This window comes from Oncorhynchus nerka, linkage group LG27, assembly GCF_034236695.1.
Source record: "Oncorhynchus nerka isolate Pitt River linkage group LG27, Oner_Uvic_2.0, whole genome shotgun sequence".
In the NCBI taxonomy this organism is placed as follows: Eukaryota; Metazoa; Chordata; class Actinopteri; order Salmoniformes; family Salmonidae; genus Oncorhynchus; species Oncorhynchus nerka.
The window spans coordinates 33,538,629-33,557,602 of record NC_088422.1 but is presented as its reverse complement, the minus strand read 5'-3'; the positions used below and the strand labels follow the sequence as shown (position 1 = coordinate 33,557,602).

At 41.1% G+C, this 18,974-nt stretch overlaps 1 protein-coding gene and 1 long non-coding RNA gene across 7 annotated transcripts in view; both read right to left on the bottom strand.

Moving 5' to 3' along the window:
* LOC115111203 (membrane-associated phosphatidylinositol transfer protein 2-like) overlaps positions 1–4,539 on the bottom strand; it is an 82,198-nt gene extending 77,659 nt beyond the window's left edge. For 2 of the 6 annotated variants that reach the window (XM_065011575.1, XM_065011580.1), the window contains exon 1: positions 3,938–4,531. The gene's annotated coding sequence lies outside the window, so the exon portion shown is untranslated. Of the gene's footprint in view, positions 1–3,937 lie in introns of all 6 variants that reach the window. The other 4 variants (XM_065011579.1, XM_065011581.1, XM_065011576.1 and 1 more) reach the window with 3 other exon arrangements.
* A 5,228-nt stretch (positions 4,540–9,767) lies between these two features.
* LOC115111634 (uncharacterized) lies at positions 9,768–16,116 on the bottom strand. The gene is made up of 2 exons (XR_010461502.1): positions 16,029–16,116; positions 9,768–9,948 (listed from the first exon to the last, which is right to left on the bottom strand). It is a non-coding gene; the product is annotated as an uncharacterized LOC115111634 (long non-coding RNA).
* Positions 16,117–18,974: the final 2,858 nt, after the last annotated feature.

The following is an 18,974-nucleotide window of genomic DNA, read 5'->3' as shown; positions in this document are numbered from 1 at the left end:
CCACCTGGGGTAATACCAATTTATTGGACATGATTTGGAAAGGCACACCTGTCTATATAAGTTCCCACAGTTGACAGCGCATGTCAGAGCAAAAACCCAGTCATGAGGTCGAAGGAATTGCCTGTAGAGCTCCGACAGGATTGAGTCAAGGCACAGCTCTAGGGAAGGGTACCAAAACATTTCTGCAGCATTGAAGGTCCCCAAGAAGACAGTGGCCTCCATTATTCTTAAATGGAAGAAGTTTGGAACCACCAAGCTGGCCACCAGGCCAAAAACCATCAAGCCCTATGATGAAACTGGCTCTCATGAGGACCGCAACAGGAAAGGAAGACCCAAAGTTACCTCTGCTGTAGAGGATAAGTTATAGTTATCAGCCTCAGACATTGCAGCCCAAATAAATGCTTCACAGAGTTCAAGTAACAGACACACCTCAACATCAACTGTTCCAAGGAGCCTGCGTGAGTCAGGCCTTCCTGGTCGAATTGCTGCAAAGAAACCATTACGAAAGGACACCAATAAGAAGAAGAGACTTGCTTGGTCCAAGAAACACGAGCAATGGACATTAGGCCAGTGGAAATCTGTTCTTTGGTCTGAGGAGTCCAAATTTGAGATTTTTGGTTCCAGCAGAGTAGGTGAATGGATGATCGCCACGTGTGTGGTTCCCACCGTGATGCATGGATGAGGTGTGATGGTGCTTTGCTGGTGACACTGTTGGTGATTTATTTCAAATTCAAGGCACACTTAACCAGCATGGCTAACAGAGCATTCCGCAGCGATATGCCATCCCATCTGGTTTGCGCTTAGTGGGACTATCATTTGTTTTTCAACAGGACAATGACCCAACACACCTCCAGGCTGTGTAAGGGCTATTTGACCAAGGAGAGTGATGGCGTGCTGCTTCAGATGACCTGGCCTCCACAATCAACCGACCTCAACCCAATTCAGATAGTTTGGGATGAGTTGGACCGCATAGTAAAGGAAAAGCAGCCAACAAGTGCTCAGCATATGTGGGAACTCCTTCAAGACTGTTGGAAAAGCATTCCATGTGAAGCTGGTTGAGAGAATGCCAGGATTGTGCAAAGCTGTCATCAAGGCAAAGGCAAACTTTGAAGAATCTAAAATCTATTTTGATTTGTTTAACCCTTTTTGGTTACATGATTCCATATGTACTATTTCTTCATTTTGCGGTCTTCACTATTATTCTACAATGTAGAAAATAGTAAAAATAAAGAAAACCCCCTGAATGAGTAGGTGTGTCCAAACTTGACTGGTACTGTATGTGCAGTACTGTACTGTATGGACAAGATCACGATCTGGCACCTGACTGTCTATGCACATCACAGCACACCAGAGCACTAGAGGTTCCTGTCCTCTTCCCTGGCTGAGGTTTGGCAGGCTGGAGCATGAATGTGGTCCATCATATAACAGCCCAATACCACAGCAGACACCAGATGCTGTAGAGCAGGTATTCCCAAACTGTGGTATGCCAAATAAAAATGTGATTCACACACACACACACACACACACATACATACATACATATATACATATATATATATATATATATATATATATATATATATTGTTTTTTATCTTCACATTTTCAAACTATGCAGTACTATACAAACTATGTAGAACTGCTGGTAGTAGCAGTACTACCAGTAGAGCTGGTATGTGTCTCTATAGACGCAGGCCTTACTTTTGTAACCCTTTATCAATTTTAGAGCAAACGGAATGAGCAGCAGCTACGTTTGGCTACATACCTTCCGTTAGTGGAATTCCCGTGAGAGAGTAACGGTTAATGTGATTGGATGTTAATTATTCGACTAAGCTAACTGTATTTGACATTGTGTTGCTATTTCGCTGAATTTTTATTTTTGGCAGTGATACGAGGCTACTCAGCATTGTGTCAGCAACTGTTCACCCACACGAAGCCATACACATGGTCTGCAGTTGTGAGGCTGGTTGGACCTACTGCCAAATGCTCTAAAACGACGTTGGAAGCGGCTTATGGTAGAGAAATTGGTATTCAATTCTCTGGCAACAGCTCTGGTGGACATTCCTGCAGTCAGCATGTCAACTGCACGCTCCCTCAAAACTTGAGACATCTGTGGCATTGTGTTGTGTGACAAAACTGTACAATTTAGAGTGGCCTTTTGTTGTCCCCAGCAAAAGGTACACCTGTGTAATGATCTTGCTGTTTAAATCAGCTTCTTGATATGCCACACCTCTCCTGAATGTTTTGGCATTTTACATCCAAAAAGTAACTTTGATTACTTCTACCATGGGCAAATATGTATGGAAAGTTTTGTTCTAATCAAAAATGGGTGCAGTCAGAAAGTGACTTAAATCCAATGGAACAACCCCTTATGCATTTTTAATCCTTCTTTTCTTTTCTGGCAATAAACATGCAATGTTGACGTCATTGAGGAGGACGTCCGCTCTATCAGTGTGTTGAAGCTGTGTGGCTTGAGAGACGACATGTTGCCCTTTGCACAAGCCTGGAGGGTCTTCACAACCTGCTACAGTAGGGGGGGGTTCAGCTACTTTGTCAACAAAATAAAGGGAAACGTGTGCCTTTTGGCCCGACAATCATACATTTCCTGAAAGAATGTGCATGCTTTCAGTATGGTACCTCTGGGAGAAGGGGCAACCTTGGGTACAGTGCCCCTGTGGTAGAGCGGACACCCATCAGAACAGTGGCATTGCATCAAGTCTGCCCTTCAGTGCAGAACCAGCATCAGGGCAGCAGTGGCCACAGCCCCCTTTCAGCACTGGAGAATGAGTCACCCTGTAGAGTGGGGAGTGCACCTCACCATGGAAGCCCACAGAACCTAACCAAACTGACAGCTGCATGAAGAGACATGGTCAGGAGTTCACAATATAGTACTAACAAAAATTGATGGATAGCACATCACTCTTCAGTTTGGCAGACTAATCAAGCGAAACAAACATGCAGGTGATGCTGCAGTCAGAGCTGAATAATTCCAATTATTAAAAAGACTGATGAGAGACCATTACAAAATCTAGATGAAAAACACAAGATCACTCTAAGAGGTTACCATGTATAACTGATCTAATCAATATCATTATTTCCTGGCAAAACGGGTATAATTACAGCAAATTCACTTCGGGCCCCCAAAAGGCTCAGGCCGGCTCAGACTGCATCCGTGGGTATGGATGTGGGTACATAGACCCACAGCGGCCCCTCAGGATGAGTTCAATTTTTTTGTGGCCCAAAGTTGCCCATCCCTGTTCAAGAGATAAGCATGGGTTGGGATAAGTTATGCATGTGCCTGATGAATTAGAACTGAATCCATAGCTGCAGATTCAAGACATTAAAGGTAGTGTTCAAATTTTATTTCCACCTGGCATGTGCAACATGTTACACAATCTTCAGATGATAACAAGCACCACTACAAGTGACAGGCTGAGGCAACAATGAAACCATTCCCCAAACCAATGCGTCTCTTTTCAACAAATCCAGAGTAGTTCATTAGTTCTCTCGTGCATTAATTGATCTCTTTCGTGTGCTGATGAAGACATTGTTGATAGTGACTTGTTGACTGCCTTTCTTGGATGTGATAGCCGTATCTCAGGCTCCTTCTCCGGAATCAAACCCCGATTCCCCGTTACCGCATCGCATCATTCACCTACTAGACATACACTTACATCTGATCATGAGCTATGATGAGAACATAGTGAACATTTCATTTGCAATTGGATATTGAATTGCTGTTCTGTTAGGGGAAAGGACTGACATTGTTCCTAGATTTTCAGTGTGATCCAAAGTAAACCCACCATCTTTACACCAAGTCAGTTACCTAGCAACATCACAGCATTTTATTAACAAATTAATGGATGGCAATGCTCAACGCATACCATGGATAAAAAGGATGCACACCAGTACGCTGAAATAGAATACTATAGTACTCACCCAAAATCAAAGTTCATTGGCCCATTCCCTCTGTTTTTCAAGAGCGCGTGCTTATTCCTATACTCAGCAGACATAGAAATACAATACAGGGTGGCATTTAATACCAGCTTGAAATGTTACAATGTAGCCAACAATTAATTGAGACCGTTTCCTTTCCTTTGTCTTGAGGCCGTTTGATAGTTTAACGACTTCATGTAAAACGGGAATTAGGGACAACTCATCATCAGTCTCGAGCTGCATCCAAGTCCTCACATTTCCTTGACCAAATAACTACGGTGGCCCTAAGCTTTATGGTAGTACACCGAAGGAAAAGCCATGTACTGAACGTCCTTGACTTCACTGTATCCAATAGTAATTCACACACGAGTTGCCTTCTGCCTTCATTTCAGTTCCCCCTCAAGCGAAAGAGACGCTCAGATAGTGCAGCGGATTCAAACACTGGTAAAAGAGAAGTTCGTATTTCCTCCTGAATCAAGAGTATATGGTGAAGAGACTCACCATCCTGAGCTTCGGAGAGCCGTCTAATCTTGTTCGCTATTCGTGAACCACAGCTATGCATTTGCTTCCCTCTCGCGCTCAGGTCAAATGGAATGCGCCTCCTGTTGGCCAAATGATCGTGCACAACCCATTTCCGCAAACAGAGCAATATGATGCATTCTTATGAAAGGATAAAGTGACGTCAAGGAAAAATTCAGGTTGTGCATATGACAGTGGTAATGCTATAGCTATACAATCAACCTGGACTCATAACATAGTAAATGTAAATCTGTCTCCACCATTTTGCATATGTTACGTTTCATATGGTATGTATTAATTTGTGGACGTCCATCATATATTTCAAATGAAACGTTACGAATTACAATTAGTACAAATTTCCTATACAAATTAAGTGATATGTTACGAATTTCAATTTCTTGTTGTTAATTGGCTAACGGTTACATTAGCTAGGCTTTTTAAAAACAGCACCTATTTGATGTATTCGTTGAGTCTCTCTCAAGCCATGGTTTGAAAAGTTTTGAAATCCCAGTGTCAATTTTGCTGTGCTTTCGAGGCTTTTTACAGTCTTTAAAATTTTTTTTTTTTTTAAATATTATTTTATTTTTTATTAACAACAAATCAATACATAAAGCACATGAGGGAACACAAGCATACATAGATTACAAACAATGGACAATCGAGCTAGGGGGTACAATATCACATTACAATTACACAAGGACCTTAAGGGACATGCATATACTTACAATTCTAACAGCTTTTTTGTTAGTAGAGCATTTAACCGTCTTAAAATACAGTTCAATTTCTTTTTGTAGGATACGAAAATGTGGTTTTCTGTTTGTAAATTTACATTTGTGTATATGAAATTTGGCCAAAAGAATAATGAAATTAATTACATAAAAATGATTCCGCTTATTTCTATTGTATGTAAAGAATCCAAACAGTACATCTCTCCACAATAGTGTAAAATCTTCATAAATGTGTTCAATTATAAACCTACTGATGTCTTGCCACAGTTTTCTTACATGCACAACTGTTTCTGGGTGGTCATTACAAAAGGAGCAATTTGAGTTGATGTTTTCCTTAAACTTCTTCATATAGTGGTTGGCAGGATAGTATTTATGAATAATTTTAAAGGAAACTTCCTTAATTTAGTTAACAAGTAGGTATGTTTGTGGCAACATCCAAACTTTTTTCCAACAGATATTATCAATAAATCCATTCCAGTAAGGCATGACATAAGGTATAGATACAACATCCTGCTGAGGCTTTTTACAGTCTGTGGCTCAAGGAAACTGTGCCTGACACCGCGATCTGAGCTATCTGATTGGCCATCGTTAACCTGTAGGTGCACCCGATTTGCTCTCTGGGCCTGCCGGGTAGGCTGAGTACAAGCTTCAGACACATTAAATTGTTCAAAATAGGAAGAATTTGCCTTCCCGGGACTCGGGATGCTGAATCAAGTGCATCTCACGTAAAGCGCGGAAAGAATGAAAAGCAATAGGAACGCAAGGCTTTATCGTTATGTTTGGTGATCGGAATGCCTTGAAGATCGACCGGCTGGTGATCACTTGAGTCCAGGTTGATTGTATAAAGCAACGTAAGGCCTTGCGGCCAGATGTTGTGGCATTGTTTGTAGACAGACCTTTATATACAGTACCAGTCAAAAGTTTGGACACACATACTCACTACAGGGTTTTTCTTAATTTGAACTATTTTCTACATTGTAGAATAATAGTGGAGACATCAAAATTATGAAATAACACATTTGGAAACATGTAGTAACCAAAAAAGTGTTAAACAAATCAAAATATATTTAGTATTTGAGATTCTTCAAAGTAGCCACCCTTTGCCTTGATGACAGCTTTGCACATGTTGGCATTCTCTCAACCAGCTTCATGAGGTAGTCACCTGGAATGCATTTCAATTAACCAGTGTGCCTTATTAAAAGTTAATTTGTGGAATTTCTTTCATTCTTAATGCGTTTGAGACAATTAGTTGTGTTGTGACAAGGTAGGTGTGGTATACAGAAGATAGCTGTATTTTGTAAAAGACCAAGTCCATATTATGGCAAGAACAGCTCAAATAAGCAAAGAGAAATGACAGTCCATCATTACTTTAAGACATGAAGGTCAGACAATCTGGAAAATATCAAGAACTTTGTTTCTTCAAGTACAGTCGCAAAAACCATCAAGCTCTATGTTAAAACTGGCTCTCATGAGGACCGCCACAGGAAAGGACGACCCAGAGTTACCGGCGCTGCAGATGATATGTTCATTAGAGTTACCAGCCTCACAAATTGCAGCTCAAATAATTGCTTCACAGAGTTCAGGTAACAGACACATCTCAACATCAACTGTTCAGAGGAGACTGCGTGACTTGGGACTTTGTGGTCGAATTGCTGCAAAGAAACCACTACTAAAGGACAGCAATAATAAGAAGAGACTTGCTTGGGCCAAGAAACACGAGCAATGGACATTAGACCGGTGGAAATCTGTCCCATTGGTCTGATGAGTCCAAATTTGAGATTTTTGATTCCAGCCACCGTGTCTTTGTGAGACGCAGAGTAGGTGAACAGATGACGCTGCATGTGTGGAAAAGCATTCCAGGTGAAGCTGGTTGAGAGAATGCCAAGCATGTGCAAAGCTGCCATCAAGGTAAAGGGTGGCTACTTTGAAGAATCTAAAATATATGCTTGATCAACATCTGGAATGTGCATTGTAGTCTTCATCAGGCCCAGACTGCTCTGTTGTCCATTATGTGAGAGATAATGCCTATTACTACTATCTATACGTTCATCACACATTCACAAAAACACTAGATAGATCTACTTCCCTCACAGACCAAAGTTTGATTGTGAATAGGTCAACAAATTCTAGCATATGGAGGGTGCTGTCTTACTGTTTTCCCAAACAGATCCTGTTTACCATTTGATTATGCTCTATAAAATATTTTTAAGGGGCAAATGGAAATCATGTCAGCCATGATAGCGTTCACTGAGGCACAGATAGAACAATGAGCCAGATATTTCACCAGATGTGTAAATGTGAAGCATCCGGGTGGCGTTTCCACTCACTACCAAATATGGTGATGAGAGGAAGCCCAGTGGAAAAAATGGGTCGAGATGATTTTTTGCCAACATTCTGCACCTTTTCTCATCGATTGAATACTTTTCTTTCTGTTTCCAAAACTAGAATCTGTAACAAACCGAGTGGACTGCGTTTTGTAGACTTTACCCTTTGCCAAAGTTTCAAAAATCATTTAGAAGTTATTGCACACGTGCACCTCATAGAGTAGCCCTAAGGGAAATATGCAAATAAATGTCAGCATGCGCCAATAGGCTCTCACTAGCTCGTGTTTGGTTCTGCCAACCTCCTTGCTTGTTCGGCCCACTATGATACATTTGCTCCAGTTAGAAACGACAGGCTCTGGTCTATCCTGGGTTAGTTATACAAATCTTTTACTGAGGTGTTGGTCCGTCTGACTCCAGGTGGTGGCGATAGTGCGCAACAGTATGGAGCCAATTTCACGCCATATGTATTGAATTTAAAATAAAATAAATCGTAAACATGAAAAATAAAGTTGAAAATGCAAACAGTATATTTTCGAGTAAGGGTGAAATAATGGATGTTGAAATCACGAGCATCCTTAATTTAATTGGGCCAATTCGATTATTTTGATATAGTTTTCTCTCTATGTATCTGAAAGGGAGCGCAGTTTATAACAGTAGTATTTTGCATTGAAGCGTATAGGCTACCACTAAGTAGGCCTACTATATTTTTTTGAGTAGACAATATTTCAGAATTAGCAAGGAAGTTTTAGGTTATGGAGAAAGTAAATGCAAAACATTATTTAATTCAAATGATCTGTTTACATGTCGACAACAGTTAGCAATTGTTTGTGTTTCAGAAACCGTCAGATCTGCAGACACCTCCAAAGACATTTGATCAAGTTCGCCATTTATATTTCTTTTAGATATAGGCCTACAGTCTTGGCCTAATTCCAATACTTCCAAAGTATACAGCAAATACAGTATTAGTTCATGATGACCATAACACAGCCAATCTTACATATGGAAAACAAGGAGAAACCTAGCAGTATCCTTCCTCAGCCATGGGCATCTGATGTATGGGGTTATTTTATGTCCCCCATAAATTGTACCATTTCGGAGGTACCATAATCTGTCAAATTTGTATTTCTCATACTCATAATTGAGTGTCATCAAACCAGATCTGTGGACACAAACCGGAAAAGAGCTCAGGAGATAATGAGCGAGAATCTTGAGGTCACCTACAAGGGAGAAGAGCGTGGCTTTCTGAAGAATGAGTCAATACAAAGGTAACAAGATGAGGAAAAAGGCAACAGGAGTTGGAGAAGACTGCTCAGAGGCAGATGCTTTAAAAAAATGTACCCTTATTTTACCAGGTAAAAGGATGCATGAACAAAATTCAGACTGATCAACAAATGTCCTACCTCATTGTGATCTGTGTTGTAAATAAAGAGCACCTATTGAAATCAATTATATTGTTATCAATCTGTCTAAGAGAGAGGAATGATGTCAGTATTTTCAATCATTTTAATGGAAATAAGTTGTATTACACTGGGCAATAAATACAAAGATGCAAACAATGACTTTAGTACAATAGTTTATCCATAATGTGGTGTGTTTAAGTGTGGTTGGAACTATTCCTTTTGTACATACACTTGAAAGCAACGCTATTGTATTGGGTTGCACAACAATTGTCTGTGGGAAGCCAGACTTCTCGTGCCGGTGGACAGGACTGTTGGTCATTTGGGGGTCTCAAAATACCCCAGCCATAATTACCAACAGTCCTACCCACCGGCACAGTAAGATGAAATGGATAACTTCTGGCTTCCCACGGACTGTTTTTGTGCAACCAAATACAATTGAAAGCAACGCTAGTGTATGTAAACACATGCTAAAAGCACCTATCCCTTTTGCTGTAACTCGTGCTTAAATATGTTTAAAAGATGCTATAGCCACTATAGTAAAAAGATACTGTAACTATTATAGTATATGTTATATTTACTATAGTAATAGTTAGTAGCTACTAAGTATATTAGCTATAGGTAGAACTCATCCAGTGTCAAAATGCCCTACACTCACATTATAAAATCCATGCACGTTTCATTAAATGATAGGGGCATTGCTACATAACATGCATTTTGTTTGTTTCATTTTTGTTTTTATTCATACAATATTGAAATTAGGCATTTCCAAGGGGAGCACAAATAAAACCAGGAAATTTATGTCAAGTACAGCTCATAGGTCACTTTTTTGGTCAAAGCCCAATGTGCCATCGCAGTTAAAAAATAAAGTAAAAGTTTCGTTTTTATTGGTGCAATAGAAGTATTGACTAATAGCTTCATCTTGTAGATCTTCAGTCGGGAGAGTTGGTCCAATTCAATAACATTGCACTTTGCCTGTTAGGATCTTGCATTTCTCTCTGTTTCTGCCAAGCATTCACGTACAAGCCCCCTGGCATGAATGATACCTTCAAATAAAAAAACAATAGAAAAGGTAAAAACACAATTAACAGCTTGAGTCCATGAAACATCAAATTATAACTTTACAGAACCCAATGGTGCATTGTAAGATTCCACAAGGTAAGCACAAGCTCTCGAGAACCAAAGGGGAAGGGGGGGGGGGGGGCATACAGCCCTCCCTAGGGTTCTCAGTCAAACATATGGACCACAGCTGGGCCAATATGTATTAGTCCTGAAGCTCTGTTTCAACATTTAGAAATGTTAACCCCTGCTTGCGATATGGTTATGGACACCTTTCGAACTTTAACATCACAGAGAAAAGAGAAAATACACTTATTGTACTCCCTTTTAAAACCGATTCCCACAGGTATTTCGTGCGACACTTCATAAGCTAATGAAAACTCAAGAGGGACCAAAAAAAAGGCTTAAAGTTGTTACACCAAAAATATCAGTGGGAATATGTAGTAAATGAGCTAACACTAAGTGTACCTCTCTACTGGTTACCTTTAAGGACCTGGATTTGTCTTAAGCATTGATTTGGGGAAAACTTTGCCACAGATGGATATCACTGGCATATTTGACTTCACCCTTTGTTGTGATATCCAAAGTTTTGGCGTCTTCCATAAATTGCGGCTGCGAATCCGACAGAAATAATTAGAAGATGAAGCTCCGGTAATATGGATAACTATTGAAAGATAGCTCATATGCATTTTTCCACATTGTAACGGTCCAAACTTGTGGTCGGTAGGCTGCTGGCAGGCTTCAGCCGCAGTACAGCAATGCCAAGACAGCACGATCTCATTGTTCTCAAAGGGGAAGTGAAATGACAGGCTACAATGACTTTGCTCATGAATACCACAAATTACATGTAACTATAATTCCTAGAATTCTATTTCACGGGTGACTTTTCATTATCTTATTGTGTTTTCTAGCCAACTTTACACCAATCAAAGCAGTGGAGTGTAGTGAAGCAAAACTTTAGTGGTCAAAACCATTCATCTTGGCGTGACGGGGGGAGCGAGTTTGCAATCATATTGCTATCATATCACACAATTATACCATTTATAAAATGGTCATATACAGTACCAGTCAAAAGTTTGGACACACCTACTCATTCAAGGGTTCTTCTTTATTTTTTACTTTTTTCTACATTGTAGAATAATAGCCCAAACCAAATCTTCCTTTGGCCGCCTCTCCTTCCAGTTCTCTGCTGCCAATGACTGGAACGAACCACAGCATCACACCTCCTCCATGCTTCACGATGGAAACCACACATGCGTGGAGATCATCCGTTCACCTACTCTGCGTCTCACAAAGACACGGCGGTTGGGACCAAATATCTCACATTTGGACTCATCAGACCAAAGGACAGATTTCCACTGGCCAGATGTCCATTGTTCGTGTTTCTTGGCCCAAGCAAGTCTCTTCTTCTTATTAGTGCCATGAAGGCCTGATTCACGCAGTCTTCTCTGAACAGTTGATGTTGAGATGTGTCTGTTACTTGAGCTCTGAAGCATTTATTTGGGCTGGGATTTCTGAGGCTGGTAACTAATCCTCTGCAGCAGAGGTAACTCTGGATCTTCCTTTCCTGTGGCCGTCCTCATGAGAGCCAGTTTCATCATAGTGCCTGGTGGATTTTGCGACTGCACTTGAAGAAACTTTCAAAGTTCTTGAAATTTTCCAGATTGACTGACCTTCATATCTTAAAGTAACGATAGACTGTCGTTTCTCTTTGCTTATTTGAGCTGCTCTTTACATAATATGGACTTGGTCTTTTACCAAATAGGGCTATCTTCTGTATACCACCCCTGCCTTGTCACAACACAACTGATTGGCTCAAAAGCATTAAGAAGTAAAGAAATTCCACAAATTAACGGCACACTGGTTAATTGAATTTCATTCCAGGTGTCTACCTCATGAAGCTGGTTAAGAGAATGCCAAAAGTGTGCAAAACTGTCATCAAGGCAAAGGGTGGCTACTTGGAAGAATCTCAAATATATTTTGATTTGTTCAACACTTTTTTTGGTTACTACATGATTCAATATGTGTAATTTCATAGTTTTGATGTTGTTTTCACGATTATTCTACAATGCAGAAATTAGTAAAAAATAAAGAAAAACCCTGGAATGAGTGTGTCCAAACTTTTGACTGGTACTATGAAATTGTAGTAAATTTAATCAAAATCAACAGAAATTCCTTATTTACATAAGTATTCAAACCCTTTGCTATGAGACTTGAAATTGAACTCGGGTGCATCCTGTTTCCATCGAACATCCTTGATGTTTATACAACTTGATTGGAGTCCACCTGTGGTAAATTCAATTGATTGGACATGATTTGGAATGGCACACACCAGTCTATATAAAGGTCCCACAGTTGACAGTGCATGTCAGAGCAAAAAACAATCCCTGATGTTGAAGGAATTGTGCGTAGAGCTCCGAGACAGGATTGTGTCGAGGCACAGATCTGGGGAAAGGTACCAAAAATGTCTGCAGCATTGAAGGTCCCCAAGAACACAGAGGCCTCCATTATTAAATGGAAGAAGTTTGGAACTACCAAGAATCTTCCTACACCTGGCCACCCAGCCAAACTGAGCAAAAGGGGGAGAAGGGCCTTGGTCAGGGAGGTGACCAAGAACCCGATGGTCACTCTGACAGAGCTCTAGAGTTCCTCTGTGGAGATGGGAGAACCTTCCAGTCGAACAACCATATCTGCAGCACTCCAGCAATCAGGCCTTTATGGTAGTGGCCAGACGGAAGCCACTCCTCAGTAAAAGGCACATGACAGCATGCTTGGAGTTTGCCAAAAGGCACCTAAAGACTCGCAGACCATGAGAAACAAGATTCTCTGGTCTGATGAAACCAAGATCAAACTATTTTTTGGCCTGAATGTCAAGCGTCACATCTGGAAGAAACCTGACACCATTCCTACAGTAAAGCATGGTGGTGGCAGCATCATGATGTGGGGATGTTTTTTAGCGGCAGGGACTGGGAGACTAGTTAGGATCGAGGCAAAGATGTACGGAGCAAAGTACAGAGAGATCCTTGATGAAAACCTGCTCCAGAGCGCTCAGGACCTCAGACTGGGGCGAAGGTTCACCTTCAACAGGAAAACGACCCTAAGCACACAGCCAAGACAACGAGGAGTGGCTTCGGGACATGTCTCTGAATGTCCTTGTGTGGCCCTGCCAGAGCCCAGACTTGAACCCGATTGAACAACTCTGGAGAGACCTGAAAATAGCTCTACAGCAACGCTCCCCATCCAACCGGACAGAGCTTAACAGGATCTGCAGAGAAGAATGTGATTCAACAAAGTACCGAGTAAAGGGTCTGAATACTTATGTAAATGTAATATCAGTTTTTTAGAAATTTGCCCAAAAAATGTCAAACTTGTTTTTGCTTTGACATTATGGGGTATTATCTATAGATTGATGAGGGGGGAAAAAAACAATTTAATCAATTTTAGAATAAGGCTGTAACATAACAAAATGTGGAAAAAGTCAAGGGGATTGAATACTTTCCAAAGGCACCATCTATATATATCTATATCTATCGATAGATTACAATTGGCTCAATAATCCCCCTCCTCTCCCCTGTAACTATTCCCCAGGTCGTTGCTGAAAATGAGAATGTGTTCTCAGTCAACTTACCTGGTAAAATAACGGATAAAAAAAAAAAATATATATATATATACACACATAAATTTATAATTTTTACACAGGCTAGCTCAAAATGAAGTGAAAATTGACACATTATCCAATGCATTATTACAATTATTCCCCCCAAAAAGTGGCGGTGCAAAAACATAAGTTTGTACCCCCTATTTTAATTTGCTTAATGGCTCAGGCGGCCAAGTGGACACTGTTTGGCTCAGTCGCAAAGAGGAATAACTTTGCAGTGGTTTATGGTTAATAAACAATGCCATGCTGGTGGGTGGTAACATTCAAATAAAACCCAGCCCTGAAACTAGATGGAGGTTGGAAATAATTTGTATTACATGTCATGGGAAAAGACCGCATTCACACGGATTCGCACGAAGTGGGCAGTTCGGATTTGTCACTTCAAACTAGAGCGGTGATGATACCAGTATTGCAAAATAAATTCTAGGGAAAAACTTACAACATGAGGCAGACCAAACTATTTGAACCTTTAAAAACCTGCTGCATGTAATATATTGGAAAATAAATAAATGTGACTGGATGACAACAATGATATTCGTTTCCAACATTTGGCGTTTTCCTAAAGAAGTTTAATCCGCTTCATGCTTTGCTTCCTTGCCAGGGCACTAAAGAGTATCGCAATACTGGTGTCGTCCCAGTCCTACTTCAAGCCCAAATATATCATACTTTTGACTAAAACGATGACTTATTGACTTAAATAGTTGTGCAAATCATATGCTCTTTGGCATTTAAAACTGAGATCCACATTTGTTGAAACATCGCCATTGGTCGCACCAGTCGCATTTGTTATTATTTTTGAAAACGGGGCAGAGGTGCATTCTGCATTGTGGTAAAAAATATATAATAAAATAAAAAAATCATAGTACATACTCTACTGTTCTACCATGCATGCAATGGTGTGCAATGATGTCAGAGGGGGAAAAAACTATATTTGTTGTTTGAAGTAACGTCTTTGTTGATGTAATATCGCAAACGGATGTGGCAGTTTCAACGCTACAGATTACAACTTTAAGTTATTTTTGGATGATAATTAAGTTGAATTTTCAAAATGTCAAAAAAGTTTTTAAAAAGTATTGCAAGCGAGGATATTGAACCATATTGCAAGCGAAGATTAACATTTTGACAGACCGTCTGGGCATTTCCACCGCATGGGCAGATAATTTTGTGAATGGACTAAGGCGCTAGCATTACAGTGCATGAATAGGCAAGCACATACCTCGCTTTAGTCTCTCCATGGCACTTTTGCTCCCAGCATAAGTTGGTCTTATCTCCTTCCCAAGCTCTTCAATAATGGATAGCAGTTCTGCATATTTACTCTGAGGCACTTGACTTCCACTTGAACTCTTTGATACAATGAAAGAATGGTTTGAAAATATAACAGTGTGACTTATGTCGATTACGTTAGTCACCAACATACACTCAGTGGCCAGTTTATTAGGTGCACAACCCCGTTCATGAAAATAGTTCGCTCCGACAGACAGTTAGTCACGTGGACGTGGCTTGCTATATAAAGCAGGCAGGCAGGCATCCAGTTACTGTTCGATTGAATGTTAGAATGGGCAAAACGAGTGACCTCAGAGATGGAGTGTAGTATTATTTATTTTTTTAACCTTTATTCAGGCACTATTCAGGCACGACAGTGTCTAGGGTTTACCGAGAATGGTGAAACAAACCAAAAAAAACATCCAGTCAGTGGCAGCCCTGTGGGCGAAAACCGCTCATTGATGAGAGGTTGAAGGAGAATGGCAAGAATCGTGCAAGCTAACAGGCGGGCCACAAACAGACAAGTACCGGTGCAGTTCAACAGTGGTGTGCAGAACGGCATCTCAGAACACACAACTTGTCAGTCCTGGTCACGGATGGGCTATTGCAGCAGACGACCAAACCGGGTTCCACCACTATCAGCTAAAAAATAAAAAAAAGAGAAGCTGCTCCAGTGGGCACACAATCACCAACACTGGACAATATTGAGGAGTAGACAAACATTGCCTGGTCCGATGAATCCCAGGTTCCTGTTGAGTCATGCTGATGGCAGAGCCAGGATTTGGCGTAAGCAGCATGAGTCCATGTCTCCATCCTGCCTGGTGTCAACGGTACAGGCTGGTGGCGTAATGGTGTGGGGAATGTTTTTCTGGCACACGTTAGGTCCCTTGATACCAATTGAGCAACAATTCCATGCCCAGAAGAATTCAGGCTGTTCTGGAGCCAAAGGGAGGTCCAACCCAGTACTAGATGGGTGTATATAATAACTGGCCACTGACTGTAAATGGTACCAGAAATATTCTATGGAAATTCATGCTTTGTGCTGCAAAAAAACATTTGGCAACATTTAAAATGTGTGGTATAATCTATCACATTAGATAATGCATTGCTATCATCCAAAACATGTTTTACAATTTCAGTCTTTACCTGTGAAAAGCTGAAAGATGGTGGTCCATAGTCATTCACTACTGGCCTGTAAGATTGCAGTGTTGATATGCTTGTTGAAGTAGAGTGAACAACAGCAACTGTTGGAGTGAAAAAACAAAAAGATATACAGTATACTATATGCCACATGCAATACATGCATGCATTAAATTAAATTGTTTTGGAATTAATCATTTGAAATTGACCAGGAATAAGTGGCTGAAACGTTAGACTAGTTTTATTTATGACATTGTTTCAATGAGTGTGTTGCATTACTTTTGTCCATTTTAACTTGACATACATGGAGACTAATGGAGGCTGTATGGGGGGGTGAGATGGAGATGCAATGAGGCTCAGAGAACACTGGGTGTCACCAAAGGGTCAAAGAACGGTCCACATCCAGATCAATCATTAGCCTTGGTGAAACAATCATGGAGGAAGCCGTACTGGTAGAATTAAGAAGCCAAAGTGATACATTTAATATACACTGTTGCAGCATCCAACCTGAGAGAAAATCCGACAATAGAGTACGCATGTTCTGTTTAGGTAGACGAGTGAACAACCGAATTATAAACTTTACGGATGCACGAGAGGGAAAGGGTTTTATGATTAGTGATAATGGCGGATATGAATCAGCTCTCAGGATCTGACCCTATACATATAACTGGACAAAAACTACAGTCACGGGCTTCCCCCAGGTATTCATTACAACATCGAATTTTACAACCGACAAAACAGAGTCAAGACTAAACATTAACTGCAATTTCCTCCTCACCTTGGTTCACGGAAGTTCCGAGAACATGCTGATGGAGGTTGGGCTTGTAAGACATTCCTAAAGACATTATAAATTAAAGAAATAAAAATCGTCCTAAAATCCAATGAAGCGTCTCTGTCTCCCTCAGACACTTTTTGTTTACAGCAGAGCAGCACCGGCAAATATGGCCGTCACTTTATATTGACACCCACAATGCAATATATCCTCACAATAGCAAATACATGCTTATTTGACCCCAAAAACAACTTTCTTAGGATAACTATTACAAAATTCATTTAAAAAATACACGTTTTATGAAATTATTTTTCTTTAAGCTTTTTGTTATAGTGTATTGGGTTATAGTTTTAAGGCAAAATATTTTTTTTAAGTTAATGTCAAACTCAGATGACTGAATATTTTTTTTTTATGACTGACCATACAGCTCCTGTAGCCTGTGCTAGTAATACGGATAACGTAACTCAAAAAAATATTCCTATGCAATGTAATAAGGATATTATTACAATTAAATAAGTATTATCGTACACATATTGTCGTTACAGTAAAATGTTTAATAATGAGAAAAAAAATATCCCTGGCGTAGGCCTACTCTTACGTCATTTACGCTACATGATCATGACAATTAGTTACGAGAAGTGTGTGTGTGTGCGTGTTATCGTTATCAGATGAAAATATACACTGCTCAAAAAAATAAAGGGAACACTTAAACAACACAATGTAACTCCAAATCAATCACACTTCTGTGAAATCAAACTGTCCACTTAGGAAGCAACACTGATTGACAATAAATTTCATATGCTGCTGTGCAAATGGAATAGACAACAGGTGGAAATTATAGGCAATTAGCAAGACACCCCCAATAAAGGAGTGGTTCTGCAGGTGATAACAACAGGCCACTTCTCAGTTCCTATGCTTCCTGGTTAATGTTTTGGTCACTTTTGAATGCTGGCGGTGCTTTCACTCTAGTGGTAGCATGAGACGGAGTCTACAACCCACACAAGTGGCTCAGATAGTGCAGCTCATCCAGGATGGCACATCAATGCGAGCTGTGGCAAGAAGGTTTGCTGTGTCTGTCAGCGTAGTGTCCAGAGCATGGAGGCGCTACCAGGAGACAGACCAGTACATCAGGAGACGTGGAGGAGGCCGTAGGAGGGCAACAACCCAGCAGCAGGACCGCTACCTCCGCCTTTGTGCAAGGAGGAGCAGGAGGAGCACTGCCAGAGCCCTGCAAAATGACCTCCAGCAGGCCACAAATGTGCATGTGTCTGCTCAAACGGTCAGAAACAGACTCCATGAGGGTGGTATGAGGGCCCGACGTCCACAGGTGGGGGTTGTGCTTACAGCCCAACACCGTGCAGGACGTATGGCATTTGCCAGAGAACACCAAGATTGGCAAATTCGCCACTGGCGCCCTGTGCTCTTCACAGATGAAAGCAGGTTCACACTGAGCACATGTGACAGTCTGGAGACGCCGTGGAGAACGTTCTGCTGACTGCAACATCCTCCAGCATGACCGGTTTGGCGGTGGGTCAGTCATGGTGTGGGGTGGCATTTCTTTGGAGGGCCGCACAGCCCCCCATGTGCTCGCCAGAGGTAGCCTGACTGCCATTAGGTACCGAGATGAGATCCTCAGACCCCTTGTGAGACCATATGCTGGTGCGGTTGGCCCTGGGTTCCTCCTAATGCAAGACAATGCTAGACCTCATGTGGCTGGAGTGTGTCAGCAGTTCCTGCAAGAGGAAGGCATTGATGCTATGGACTGGCCCGCCCGTTCCCCAGACCTGAATCCAATTGAGCACATCTGGGACATCATGTCTCGCTCCATTCACCAACGCCACATTGCACAACAGACTGTCCAGGAGTTGGCGGATGCTTTAGTCCAGGTCTGGGAGGAGATCCCTCAGGAGACCATCCGCCACCTCATCAGGAGCATGCCCAGGCGTTGTAGGGAGGTCATACAGGCACACGGAGGCCACACACTACTGAGCCTCATTTTGACTTGTTTTAAGGACATTACATCAAAGTTGGATCAGCCTGTAGTGTGGTTTTCCACTTTAATTTTGAGTGTGACTCCAAATCCAGACCTCCATGGGTTGATAAATTTGATTTCCATTGATAATTTTTGTGTGATTTTGTTGTCAGCACATTCAACTATGTAAAGAAAAAAAGTATTTAAT